Raw genomic sequence first — 13,606 nt, 5'->3', positions numbered from 1 at the left:
AAGTTTTTGTCGGGCTAGAGAGATGGCTCAGTGGTTAAGAGCACTGTCTGCTCTTCCAGAGGTCCTGAGTTCAAATCCCAGCAACCACATGGTGGCTCACAACCATCTGTAATGGGAACTGATGCCCTCTTCTAGTGTGTCTGAAGACAGCTACAGTGTACTCACATACATTAAATAAAAATAAATCTTTTAAAAAAAAGTTTTTGTCAAATTTCTTTGAAGCCACTTATTGGGACCCAGACAGTAAAATACCTACCCACAGAGTGTATCATGGCTCCAGCTAGTTAAGGCAATTGATGGCAATATATCAGTGGCTCTGGTTCCTATCTATCTACCTACCTACCTATCTATCTATCTATCTATCTATCTATCTATCTATCTATCTATCTACCTATCTATCTCAGGCAGGGTCTCTCTCACTGAAACAGGAGTTCACCTAGTCAGCTTGCCTCCTACTTTGTCTCTGCCACTTTACAACTAAGATGGACAGTGTCCATTATGCCTGGGACCCCAGTCCTCACACTTGCCTGTGTTTGTGTAGCGACGTCCTCAGCCTCTGCACTGGCTTCTTATAGTGATGCTGATGAGTACGTTACACTAAGGAGTGCCTATTGGCTTAGTGATGTTTAGTTTTTGTTTTGGAGGTTGTGGGAGGTCAGGGATGGAACAGGGTTGTAGAGTGCATATTCTGCCATTGAGCTACATTTCCCAGCCCAGACAAAACTCTTCTTTTGTAGGAAATCCCTGTACTGAGAATTGTGATTTCTTAAAAAAAAAAACAAACAAACACACACACACACACACACAGAAATATTATAGGAATATATTTTCATTTTAATCCCAGGTGTGGGATATGGGGGTTGCCTCAGATTGTCCACAGCAGCTGACGATGATTTGCCGATTTGCCTCCTGCAAGCATGTGGTTTTTGTCAGATGAAGATTGTTTCTGCAATTGTGTGATGTTTGGAATCCTCGGAACTTTTCAGAGGCCGTGTAAATGCTCGGGCTCCAAGAAGAAGGGTGAGTTGTTGGTTGTTGTTGGTTGCTGTTCGTTAAGTGGTCATGCACGAAGGAGACAGAAGAAGAAATTAAGAATTCTTGCCTCCTCATCAGCAGGAAATACACTAACAATGACATCACCTCTTTCCCCTCAATGACATCACCTCTTTCCCCTCCATCCTTTTTTATCCCCTGTCTAGTGTTAGGAGGTCAAAAGAAGAGAAAAGGGTGGAGAGGGTGGAAGAAAGAAGCCAAAGATCAGCTACAGTTCTCCATTCCTAATTCTAAATCATGGATGCATGGGAAGGAAGTGGGACAGGTGACTGGGATGCTGTCAGGGCATTGCACAGCCTTTAGCATCTCACAGTGATGACTGCGTGAGATTCAACAAGAGGAGACCTGCTGACGTCACTTCACTGAATGAACCAGTAGACCCTCACCTAAGAGTCCAGCTAGTCTTTCCTGTGCATGCTAAGTAGCTGTGTGCAATTCTATCCTGCTGCACATGAGCTCAGAATGTGCCAGAGAAACTTTGAGAAGTAGCTCAGCAGGCGAGGACGTTGATAACCTAGGGTTGATCCCAAGAATCTACATGGAGGAAAGACAGAACCTACTTCTAAAAGTTGTCTTCTGACCTCAACTCATGGGCCCTAAAGTACGAACATATACAAGCACGCACACATATGTAGATAGATGAATGTAGTTTTTTTCCAAAACGAAGGTGCTGGAATACAGATGAGGTAGACTGTCAGAGCCATCTAGGAATGGCTATGACAAACAAGTGAGTTTTCTGGAAATGGTCCACCATTTTGTATGGCTGCAATGGGTGTGTTCTGAGATGCAGGTTCCTCAGAGACTTAATCCCGGGAATGCCTCTCACTGTTGATATGCCTTTCCTGTCGATATTACATAATCTAATGATTCCTAGTCATTAGCCCACCCACAATCAATATAAAGATGTACTTTCTCAGCGGGGGTAGGGTGGGGGCATAGTGCAGTAGGAGTAGCAGGCGGCCAGCTCTGCGGTTATGTCGTGCCAGGCAAAGAATGAATGACTTCCCGCGACACTACACAGTCTCGGACCCTAGGACCTACCCCAAAGGTTACACGGAGTACAAAGTAACCGCTCAGTTCACCTCAAAGAAGGACCCAGAGGATATCAAAGAGGTAGCAGTCTGGAAGCGATACAGTGACTTCCGTAAGCTCCATGGGGACTGCCCAAGGTGTTTGGTCAGTTTGAAGCTTCTGTGATGGAGGAACGGCGCAAGGCTGAGGAGGACTTGCTGCACTTCACGGTACTGCTCATCCCTGCAACAGCTCCCAGCTCAAGGAGGTTTTCTGGGGCGGTGAGGTGACACGGCTTTCTGAGGTGTCCAGGGACCTGCGAATCCTGCCACCCCCTCTCATCCCCACACCACCTCCCGATGAGGCCCGGCTACTCCAGCCACTACCTGTAGAAAAGAGGGGCCAGGAGGAATTGGAGGTGCCAATGGACCCCCTCCCATTCAGCCGTGCCCAGGAGGTCTTGGATCTTCTCTTCAACTGAGATAGCACAGAGGAAGCTTCCAGCTCCCCAGCTCAAGGTCCCCTCTCTGAAGCTGAACTTGCCCTTTTTGACCCTTATTCCAAAGAGGAAAGTACAGGCCCCAGCCCTACCCACACGTGAGCCGCGGGGCCATGGAGGTACATACAGGCTGGACCAGGAAGCCTGGGAGCCAGGAGGACAGGGGGAGGAAGAGGCTGAGGAGGGACAGCCTGCCCCAGCTTACCCCGGCCAGGCCACCGAGCTCAACACTCAAGCCCTGAGGAATGAAAAGTCTGGTGTATTTGCTGCTGCTCTCCAAGGCTAACAAGATGGGATGCACATCCCGTTTCAGGGCGTCTCAGGTCACCCATCCCCCGCAGAGAAGGTGTGAAGAAGGCAGCTGAGTACCTTAGGCAGCAGAGACCCTTCATGCACACTTGCCCTGAGGGGATGGACCCTTCCTGGGATGTCAGCTCCAGCACTGCCAGCCTCCTCCACTCCTCTCCTTGGGACCTGTCCTTGTTTTCTGCTCTTGTAACCCTAGGGGCCATATTAACGGAATCGAGCATGAGAAAAGCAAAGACTTCTCATCTCTGACCTGCCTGCCTCCTTGGAATCAGACTTGAATTTCTGGTCCTGCCTATCTGTCTTATGTGAGTGGCATCTGGCCACTGTCAGTTCACCCATCTAGAGCCAGGGTCTATAGCCAGACCTGGACCACTGCCTTTTTTTGTAAGGCCCTGGAAGGTCTTCCTTCCTTCCTTCATCCCTTTCTTTCTTTCTTTCTTTCTTTCTTTCTTTCTTTTTTATGGATTAAAGAAAAAGGAGTCTTTGACTAGTGAAAAATTTATAAAACTTAAATATGTGTGAATAAAACGCATGTATGAACACACACACACACACACACACACATACACAAGATGTACTTTCTTGCAGTAATGCTGTGTAGATGAATGGATGGTTTCATAATTTCTAATAATGATTTTATAGAACTCCTAAATTGATACGAGTAATCTCAAACCTCCTACAGAATAAAAGCTGCAATGGAGCTTCTGTGAACCTTTATGTGTCACGGGCTAATTGCTCTAGAAAAAGAGAGTAGGCTTGGAACAAATTTATGATCAAGGAAAACACTCCTTGTAGGTTAGGAATGAGGCCACTATCTTGTAACTAAAGGTCATAAACTGGGAATGGACAATTTATTGAAGGTGCAAGGGCAGAAAATAAATGATGGACTATTTTATTTATAGAAGAATTCAAAATATAAGACACAAGAAAAATGATTTTTCTCTTGACAAACTGTGCTAACTTATGACATAAAAATTATTGCTTTAAACTTATAATGAACTGTGGAGCTTGTAACTGATAATGGATGTTTAGATAGGTACTCATCTTAATGGAAAGACGTGTAAACAGTTCTGCCGTAACTCCTTAACTCTTATCAATCTGTGACATGAACTATTACCTTAAACTTACTATGAACTTATGAAATGTAAAAATGCTTAGAAACCCATGTGACCAATTATCCTGAGAGAGCATAAAAATAAGAACAATAAAATGGAAGCACAGACTTCCTCAGCTTCATCCAGTATGCGTGTCGTCTATATGTGTTCTTCTTTCTCTCTGCCTTAGGAAGAGTTGAGGAATTCCAAGCCTCTCACCTGACCAGCCAGAGGCCTGAGGCAAAGAGAAAAGCACCCAGGTTCTGCTATCAGCTTTTGGCTCTGCACAGCAAGGAAGAGCTAAATTGTCAAAAGCCAGTAGCTTTTTGGTCCTGGACTAACAAGTGATAGTTAAATGGCCAAAATCAAGCAGCTTTTGGCCCTGATTGCCAGATTCCATACCCCATCTTGTCCTGCCTCAGTTTTCCCCATGATGTCAAGCTGGTCCTTCACAGTTGACCAAAGGGAGAATTCAATTCCATCTGTGTAGCTTCTGAGTGTTTGTGTCATGCAAGCAGGGACTTTGCAGCTGTTTCAGGGTCACCCACACTCCTGTAAGTTCTCAGTTGTGCAAATGTAAGCTCAGTAAAGTCACTGGCCCACTAGACCTGACTTACATGGAGTAACTGCTTCCAACTGTCTGTCACTGGTGCCCTGTCTAGCATGATTACATGTTTGCTTACTGCCCTATAGAAAGTTTTCTCAATAATGGTCTAGTATGATATGTGTGTGTATGTGTGTGTGTGTGTGTGTGTGTGTGTGTAACACATGTTCCCTTCAGAGAATAATATTATATGCCATAAGAAAAGAATTTTAATTACAATGACTGAATATTTATAAGCATTTCAAGGATATTTCTTTGATATTAAGGTATAATGTAGTTAGTTCATAGTGTCTATGTAAGCATCTATCTATCTATCTATCTATCTATCTATCTATCTATCTATCTATCTATCTATCTATGTTTGAGGCAATGTGTTACTATGGAGCCCTGGCTGGCTGGAAGCTAGGATAAGTAGACCAAGCTGGGCTAGAACTCACAGAGATTTGCCTTTCTCTGCCTTCCAAGTGCTGAGATTAAAGGCACAGGCCACTATGCCTTAAGTATTTAAGATAGCCTTGGTTTGTTGAGCATAGTAGTTTATGCACACTATAATTCTAGTATTTTAGAGATAGGGGCAGGAGCATCAGGCATTAAAAAACATCTTAGGCTGGGCCAGAGAGAAATAATGTTTCAGTGGATTAAGGCAATTGCCGCCAAGCCTGACAACTTAAATTCAACTCCAGAGTATGGTGGTCCCTGCTCCCGGGAGGTGTACATGCCTGTAGTCTCAGCTACTCAGGATGCTGAAAACAGGAGGATCACTTGAGTCCAGGAGTTCTGGGCTGTAGTGTGCTGTGCCGGTTGTGGTGGTACACGCCAGTAGGATTTGCTGAAGGAGGCAGAGGCAGTTGGAGTTGGAGATAGAGTAAAGCATTTTCTGGTAACACGAATAATTGAGTTATGTCTTTCTTTCAAACCCTACCAGGCCTTCACCCGATTCGGAGTAGCTGTTTGTGGTGCGGGCACCACAAGAGTTCCCCTGGTAAAAGGGAAGAACTTCCACCTTTCAAAAAAGGAACCCATTCTTGGGAATTTTGCAAGTTCAAAGCCAGCATGAGCTACATAGTAAGAATCAAACAAAAGGTCAGCATAGTGACACATGCCTTTAATCACAGCATTCTGAAGACAGAAGTAGGTGGATCTCTGAGTTCAAGGCCAGCCTGGCCTACATAGAGTTCCAGAACAGCCAGAACTATCTAAGGAGATCCTTTCCCAGAACAAAACAAAACAAAACAAAAATAATAAAGTTAATTGGAGGCTGGAGCAATAGCTCAGTGTTTAAGAGCACTGACTGCTCTTCCAGAGATCCTGAGTTCAATTTCCAGCAACCACATGGTGGCTCACAACCATCTGTAATGGGATCTGATGCCCTTTTCTGGTGTGTCTGAAGACAGTGACAGGATATTGACATACACAAAATTAAAAAAAAAAAAAAAACCTTAAAAAAATAAAGTTATTCAAATTAGAAACAATAATAACAAAGTAATTATAAGAGAAAGAACTAGTGGTTTATGCCTGTCCCCTGTCCCCTAGTATGGAGGCTGAAGCAAGAGAAATATAAGTTGAAGAGTAGCCGGGGCACAATATAAAGCAATAGCCCTGGAGATGAAGTATTTATCCAGTATGTGTAAAGCATGAGCTTCAAACCTCATTGTACATGCACATAAATTGAAGAGTTTTCTAATCAAAATTAAACAGTAATAGTAGATGAAAGCTAATGATTAGAGACGGGTAGTTATGCGATACAGTTTCTTCTACCTCAGCAGAATGGTAAGCAGCCATGGCAGACGAGACCGAGACAATGTTGTAGCACGAATTGCTATTCCTTAGGATACCATGTAAAAGGGCAGACAGAACAGAAGATTCTGGCCTTTCCTGTGATTAGTCCACTCAAAGCTTAGTAGTACCCGAGAGGTAAGAAATAGTAGGCACTATTTTTAATTAATTGTATTGAACACGCTATAAATCATATGTGTATCTATATTTACATATTCTACTTGTGATTTCTAAGAGAGAGACTTATATACCCCTAAGATGGCCTTGAATTTCTGACCATCCAGACTTTTACTTATTTATTTATCTATCACTTATTTATTTTATTATTTTTCAAGACAGGGTTTCTGTGTGTAGTCCTGGCTGTCCTGGAAGATCTATCTGCCTCTACCTCTTGAGTGCCAGGATTAAGGCATGTGCCAGGACTCCTGCCTAATTAAAAAATGTATATGTATTCATTTCATGTATGGTTTTGCCTTCATTTATGTCTGTGTACAACATTCCTGCCTGGCTCCGAATGAGGTTGCTGGGATCTGAACTATAGACTCTTGTCAGAGTAGGAAGTTCTCATAACCACTGCCCCACCTCTCCAGCCTCCCCCCCCCCCTTTTTTTTTAAATGTGAGGACTAAGGTAAATGGTTGGTGGCACAAGCCTTAAATCTCAGACTTGGGAGGCACAGGTAGGTGTATCTCTGAGTTTGAAGCCAGCCTGGTCTACAGCGTGAATTCTACGACAGCCAGGACTACACAGTCTCCATAAGTCAAAAAAACTTTTTTTTTTAAAAGAAATAAAAATTATAAAACATTAAAAACTTTAAGTGACCCAAGCTTATAATTCCAGTTGCTGGGAGGTAAAGGCAATAGAATGAGGAATTCAAGGTTGTTCTAGGATATTTAGTGAATTCATGGCCAGACGGGATACTTGAAACCCTGTCTCCAAAAACACAAACTAACAAAAATAACCTACCATGGTAGTGTCTGCCTGTACTCCCAGCACTGGAAACTGAAACAGGATCATCCTAAGTTAGAGGCCAACTTCATCTATATAGTGAGTTCTAGGCCTCCCAGAACTACAGAACATGACTCACAAAACAAGAGGCCAGCAAGATGGCTCAGCTGGGAAAGGCATTTGACTCCAGTGCTAACTGAATACAACTCCACATGGTAGAGAGCTGTCCTTTGGCCTCTACACACATACCACACATAAAATAAAAGGGATAAACATAATAAAACTCCCAAACCTGAGTGTTGGGGGGGATTGGTTCTGATGCTTTGTTTTAGTCAAAAATCTTCATATACAAATGCTGAAGGACTTGTCCCCGGTTGGTTATTCATTGATCAAATAAAGATGCCAGCAGCATCTTTATTGGTTGGGCAAAGGGAGACAGGGTGAAACACTTGGATTTTTGGGGACTAGGACAAAGGAGAGAGGGGAGAGAAGAGAATCACCAGGTTTCAGAGGGAGATGAATCAGATCTAGAGCTGCAGAAGGAAAATTATCCAAAATGTAGGTGAGAAGGAATGTGGCCCTGGGAAGGGCTGTCCAGAAGCATCTTGTGCAGCCAAAATTAGAGGGCTGCCAAGAAAGGACAGGGCAGCAAAGATAGATTGTAAGTTTAGAGGGTGTTGATTCAGGAGTATCAGAGGGAAATCTATGATAGCTGGGTGGAAGATTAACACTGCCCAGCCTTTGAGCTAACCAAGACATTTCAAAAATAAGCTAACTTGTGTGTGTCTTTCATTCATAGATCCAAAGAGTTCCTGGGTGGGTGGCTGAAAGTTCTCAACCACCCGTCAGGAACACAAAGCAGTATAGCCAAAACTACCACTACATCTGGGAGCCATAGTTGAGGTCCATTATCCCACAGTACTTGGGAGGTAGAGGCCAGAAAGTCAATAATTCTAGGTCATATTTGGTGATATATAAAGAGTTGAAGGCTAGCCTGGGCTAAGAAATAGGGGCTAATACACCCCTATTTGTGAAATAACAACTAAGACATATTTATTTATGAATAAATACATAAGACCATAGCTTGAGTTTATTCTCTGACTAGCTCATAACTTATTTAGCCTGTTTTAAACTATTCTATGTCTACCACATGGCTTGTTACCTCTCCTTGGTTCCATTCATCTATCCTCTCCAAGTCCAGGGCAAAATCTCCTGCTCTTGACTCTTTCCCACAATACTATCTATCTACTGGACCTCCTGCCTCTTATTTTTCTACTTTTTACTAATAATAGGCCTTTAGCTTTTTATTGACAGGTGATGTTTTCCACACGGTACACAAGAGATCCTCTCTACCTCTCCACCTTTTTATAGGTGAGATCCTGATTTGTAAGAAGCTGGGCATAGTAGTATACGGTCTTAGTTACTATTGTTATCATGCATTATAATAACCAAAAGCAATTTGGGGAGAAAAGTGTTTAGTTGACTTATATTTCCATATCATAGTCTGTAGATTGTCCTGAAGCTGTTAGTATTTTAATGTAAATCCCACTTCCCCAGGAAGAGCTGCCTAGTCATATGACTCCAACTGAACCTTCCCATTTTAATTAGTAAAATAACGGAAAGCCAGTGACTGGGCGGGGTGAGGGAAAAGTAGGGAGGGCTGAGAGCTCTGAGGAGGTCAGAGAAGGTCAGACGATAGAGGGGGATGATCGAGGCAACACGGAGCGTCCGAAGGAGCAACTAGACCCAGGTGGGATTGATTGGTGTTAAAAAGCTATGAATATTAAGGATTTTACAGGTCTAGTGTCTCATGTAAAAAGGCAATTTGTATCTTTGTCTATTTGATGCAATTTTGTTGTGTAGAGGGTTTGTGGATTGAGAGTTAGATATATGAACCTGTATGAAAAGCTGTCGGGCTGTAGAGTTGTGTTTGTGGGATTTGGGGGTAAAGAAATACCCCAGGACAGAGGCAGAGAACAGGCGGTAGAAAACCTCCAGGGAAGGGAGTTGCGCGGACAAATTGGGACCGAGGCTGTGCCGGCCCAGACCTGGCGCCAGAGTCGCGTGGCTCTGTATCGGAGTCGGTCCTGAAGAGTGAGACCTCAGGGCCAGAAAAGAGATAAGCATATTTATTTTTTTTTAAAATATTTACTGCAATGATAGTCCATCATTGAAAGAAGTCAGGACAGGAATTCACATAAGAACGTGAACCTGGAGGCAAGGATGTTGATTACTGGCTTGTTCCCATGGCTTACTCAGCCTGCCTTATTATAGAACCCAGGACCACCAGCTCAGAGATGGCACCACCACAATGGGCTGGGCCCTCCTCTATCAATCACTAATTCAAAAAATGCCCACAGGCTTGCCTATAGTACATTTTTTAGAGGCATTTTTCAACTGAGGTTCCCACCTCTCTGGTGACTCTAGTTTGTGTCAAGTTGACATAAAGCTAGCCAGCACATATAGCAAGACTTTGTCTCGGTAATAAATAAAAGAATAACAAATCAGAAGGATGGAAAGTAGGAAAGATACATGTAACAAAATACTACTTTGTACAATGTGAATACTCAAGCTTACACATTTTGGTTTTCTTTTTAATTATTTGTTATTTATGGATTTACACATGTATGTACTTATTTATTTAATGTGCAGTGGTGTTTTGCCTGCATGTATGACTGTGAAGGTACCGGATCCTCTGGAACTAGTTACAGTTGTCAGTTGCTAGGTGGGTGTTGGGAATTGATCCCAAGTCATTTGGAAGAGCAGCCATTTCTCTAGCCCCCATATTTTGGTTTTATATGCTTAAAAAATAAATTTAGGGACTGAGAGATAGCTCTGCATTTAAGTGTCCTTATGTCTCTTCAAGGGGTCCTGGTTCTGTTCACAGCCTCTGTAACACCACTTTCAGGGATCCTATGCTTTCTTCTGGCCTCTATGAACAGAGATGGACAAACAGACAGAACACGAATACACAAAAACTAAACTTAAAAATATTATTATTTTTTAATTAAAACAACTTTTAATTATTTTGTTTTATATGTTTTTAAAGTGGTGGGGAAAAAAAACCTGTAGAGCCTATATATAATTCTAGCACTAGGGAGTCTGAAGGAGTGTTTTGAGTTAGGTTCAGCCTGGACCATAAACCAAAACCAAGTATCTTAAGTCTAGACCTTTATTTGTGCCTTTCTTTGAGCTCAGGATGGCATCAACCCACTCCATAGCCAAGGATACCTTTGAATTCTTGATTTTCCTGCCTTCATTTCCCAAGGGCTGGGATCACTCATAATCTGAGTGTGGACCTGCACCTTTGTTTTCTACTCTCTCCTGCTTTATTTGCTTTATTAATCTACTGGTTAAAAAAAAAATCACTGATACTATAAATATTTTTCTTCTTTCCTCTGCCCATTTTCCTTATTTAAAAAAAAAAATGCTGTCATTACCATCCTTTTTGTGTGAATCAAACAGGAGCAAAACAAAAGGCCTAGAACCCACTCTCTTCAGATGAAAGAAAAATCAGCCTCCTAATGTTCTGCAGGGATTGTGCCCTGGGGCTGCATTTACAATTCAGCAGGGCTCCAGTTTCTCTGGCAGCTGAAGAGTGCTGGGGCTCTGGGCTCCCAGCTCAAAGTATGTGTTTTGAGCATTAGTGGAGGCTTTCTGATCAGTTGCTTCTGGTCACACTAGCTTTCTCTGGAGGGCGTTAGGCAGATGGACGTAGGAGAGGGCTCCCTGTCCCCATAATATAACAAGAAGTGTCAGTGACATTGTTGCAGACACACCCATGCTATCTTTAAGCTCAGCCCTATGATGCTATTTTGTGGGCTAAAGACCTTTGGTTGTCGAAGAGCACATTTTCACTGCAAAGAGTCTAAGCAAAGCTGCTCCTGGCTCGAATGCAATGGGTAATGTTGGAAGGGAAGGTTCCAGGGTCCAGAGCTTTGTTCCTTGCCTCCACCCCAAGGAGCAATGCTGAGTGGATCCTGCCGCTGTCATTATTGATTTATGACCCAGCTGTTGGCCTTGAGTGACAGCTGCTTAAGGTTCTGCAGGTCCTGTGTGAGGGACTTGACAAGGAATGGTCCTGTGCCTTTATTCCTCTCTGGACCATGGGGTTGATTACATTGCCAGTACCATGTTCCTCCCATCTTCACCCCAGGCTTTCTCTGTATAACCCTGGCTGTCCTGGAACTCATTTTATAGACCAGACTGGCCTCATCTATCTGCTTGCCTCTGCCTCCTGAGTGCCGGGACTAAAGGTGTGCACCACCAGACCTGACCAGCCAATGCCATCTTAAGAAACTTATCGTATCTCCGAATCCCCTCCTCTAAGTGAAGACCCAAAGCTGTAATTGCTGAGGGGGCTGTTCAGAAGGTGTGGTCCAGCGGGGCTGAAACATGTGACTTGTAAAGTTGCTCCATAAGCTGGGTGTGGTGGTACATAGCCTGAAACCCCAGCACTGGGAAGGCAGAAGGAGGAAAATCAGGAGTTCAAGGCCATTCTCAGCTACAGAAAGGGTTGGATTAAAAAACAAAACAAAACAAAAACAAACAAACAAACAAAAAACAGGTAAGTTGGAGTCCAGCCTAGGCTCTATAGGAGACTGTCTTAAAAATATGAAAATCCAGCTGGGTGGTGATGGCACACACCTTTAATCCCAGAACCTGGGAGGCAGAGGCAGGTGGATCTCTGTGAGTTGAAGGCCAGCCTGATTTACAATTCAAGTTCTCAGACAGCCAGGGTTACACAGAGAAACAGTCTTAAAAAAAAAAAAAGAGAATAAAAGAAAAAAAGAAAATCCTGCTCCCTCCATCCCTGTTCAGTACCATTACCTGCTTATTATTTGGAAGAGACAGGCACAGGCATCTGAGCAAGGGCTGAGAAAGAAAGGAAGGGACTTTGTCACTGATCTCCTACAGACCTGTGCTACTCACTGAGGTTAATAGGGTGCTGAGGAATCGCACCCAGGGCTTTGTGCACACTAGGGAAGCACTCTACCAACTGAGTTGCATTTCCTAATCCAGGAACGTCTGACTGTTGGACCTTATGTGCTCCAGACCCTGTCTAAATGTACTGGTAGCTTCTCTTCTAATTCTTGCCAATAAGCGGGTGAGAGATTTTACCAACAATTTCTTAAATGGAAGGCCAGACAAGTTATACAAAACGACCGAGTGTCACAGCTGGTTATCTGTCTGAGGAGCTAGAACCGTTTAACAATTACTGTGCCTGTTCTAGGTAGCTCCTGTATAAAGCTTACAGGGCCTTCAAGACTGGTCCTGTTGAGGACATGATAAATCAATACAGGGCCATTCCTAAAGTTGCTGAGACTGTTCCTGGTGTAGGTGATGCCAGAAAATTCTCTTTTTTTGTATCATTTAACTTACCTAGCCCTGCTTTTGTGGGAGATTTCGGGTTGTGCCCACTGCTCATTTTTTCTTAAAGTTGTAGGTCAACAGCTTGAGATAGCCCATGGTAGCCTCAGCTCACTCAGTGCCCTTAGCACCTATGGCCTGTTCTTCCCTATTTTCTCTTGGTTCTAGCATATCTGCCTTAAAAATATGTATTTAATTTGGGGAGGGGCAAATGGGGGATGCACATGCTATACCGCGTGTATTGTGGGTGTGCCAATGACAAGGACAGTTGCTGATGTCAATATGAGGTTCCTGGGGATTTACTCAGGTTGTCAGGTTTGGTGGCAAGTCTCTTTACCCACTGAACCTTTGGCAGCTCCTTATCCACAGGTTCTAGGATTCTTAACTGACCCTGTTGGACTTCTCTTCCTGAAGCACCCACTCTGTTTCTTTCTATTGTGGAAGAACCCTGGGACTTGATCCTAAATGTCTTAGATAGGGTTTTACTGCTGTAAGCAGACACCATGATTAAGGCAACTCTTATAAATCAACTGGAGTTGGTTTACAGGTTCAGAGGTTCAGTCTATTATCATCAAGGCAGGAGCATGGTAGCATCCAGGCAGGTGTGGTACAAGAGGAGGTGAGAGTTCTACATCTTCCTCTGAAGGCTGCTAAAAGAAGACTGGCTTCTGGGCAGTTAGGATGTGGGTTTTAAAACCCACGCCCACAGTGATTTACTTTCTCCAACAAGGCTATGCCCACTCTAACAAGGGAGGCCACACCTCCAAATAGTGCCACTCCCTGGGGCCAAGCAAATACAAACCACTACACTGAATTCGTGTGCCTATCTAGGTGTCCTTGCAGTGACATTTTGCTCATTCTTGACTGTGTCCCAATAGCTTCTAAGTTATTTCTCCTGCTGCAGCCTCTTCTGCAAGAGATCGAGCCAAGCATCCCTTGTGTG

The 13,606-nt window shown here is 43.5% G+C and overlaps 1 pseudogene across 1 annotated transcript; it reads left to right on the top strand.

The window, feature by feature from the left end:
* The first annotated feature begins 2,046 nt into the window (after positions 1–2,046).
* Positions 2,047–2,849, top strand: LOC308438381 (sorting nexin-15-like; annotated as a pseudogene). The gene has a single exon. The product of its transcript is annotated as a sorting nexin-15-like (transcript).
* Positions 2,850–13,606: the final 10,757 nt, after the last annotated feature.

This window comes from Micromys minutus, assembly GCF_963924665.1.
Source record: "Micromys minutus genome assembly, chromosome: 27".
NCBI lineage: Eukaryota > Metazoa > Chordata > Mammalia > Rodentia > Muridae > Micromys > Micromys minutus.
Note: the sequence above shows the minus strand (reverse complement) of the source record. Positions and strands in the feature narration are given on the sequence as shown.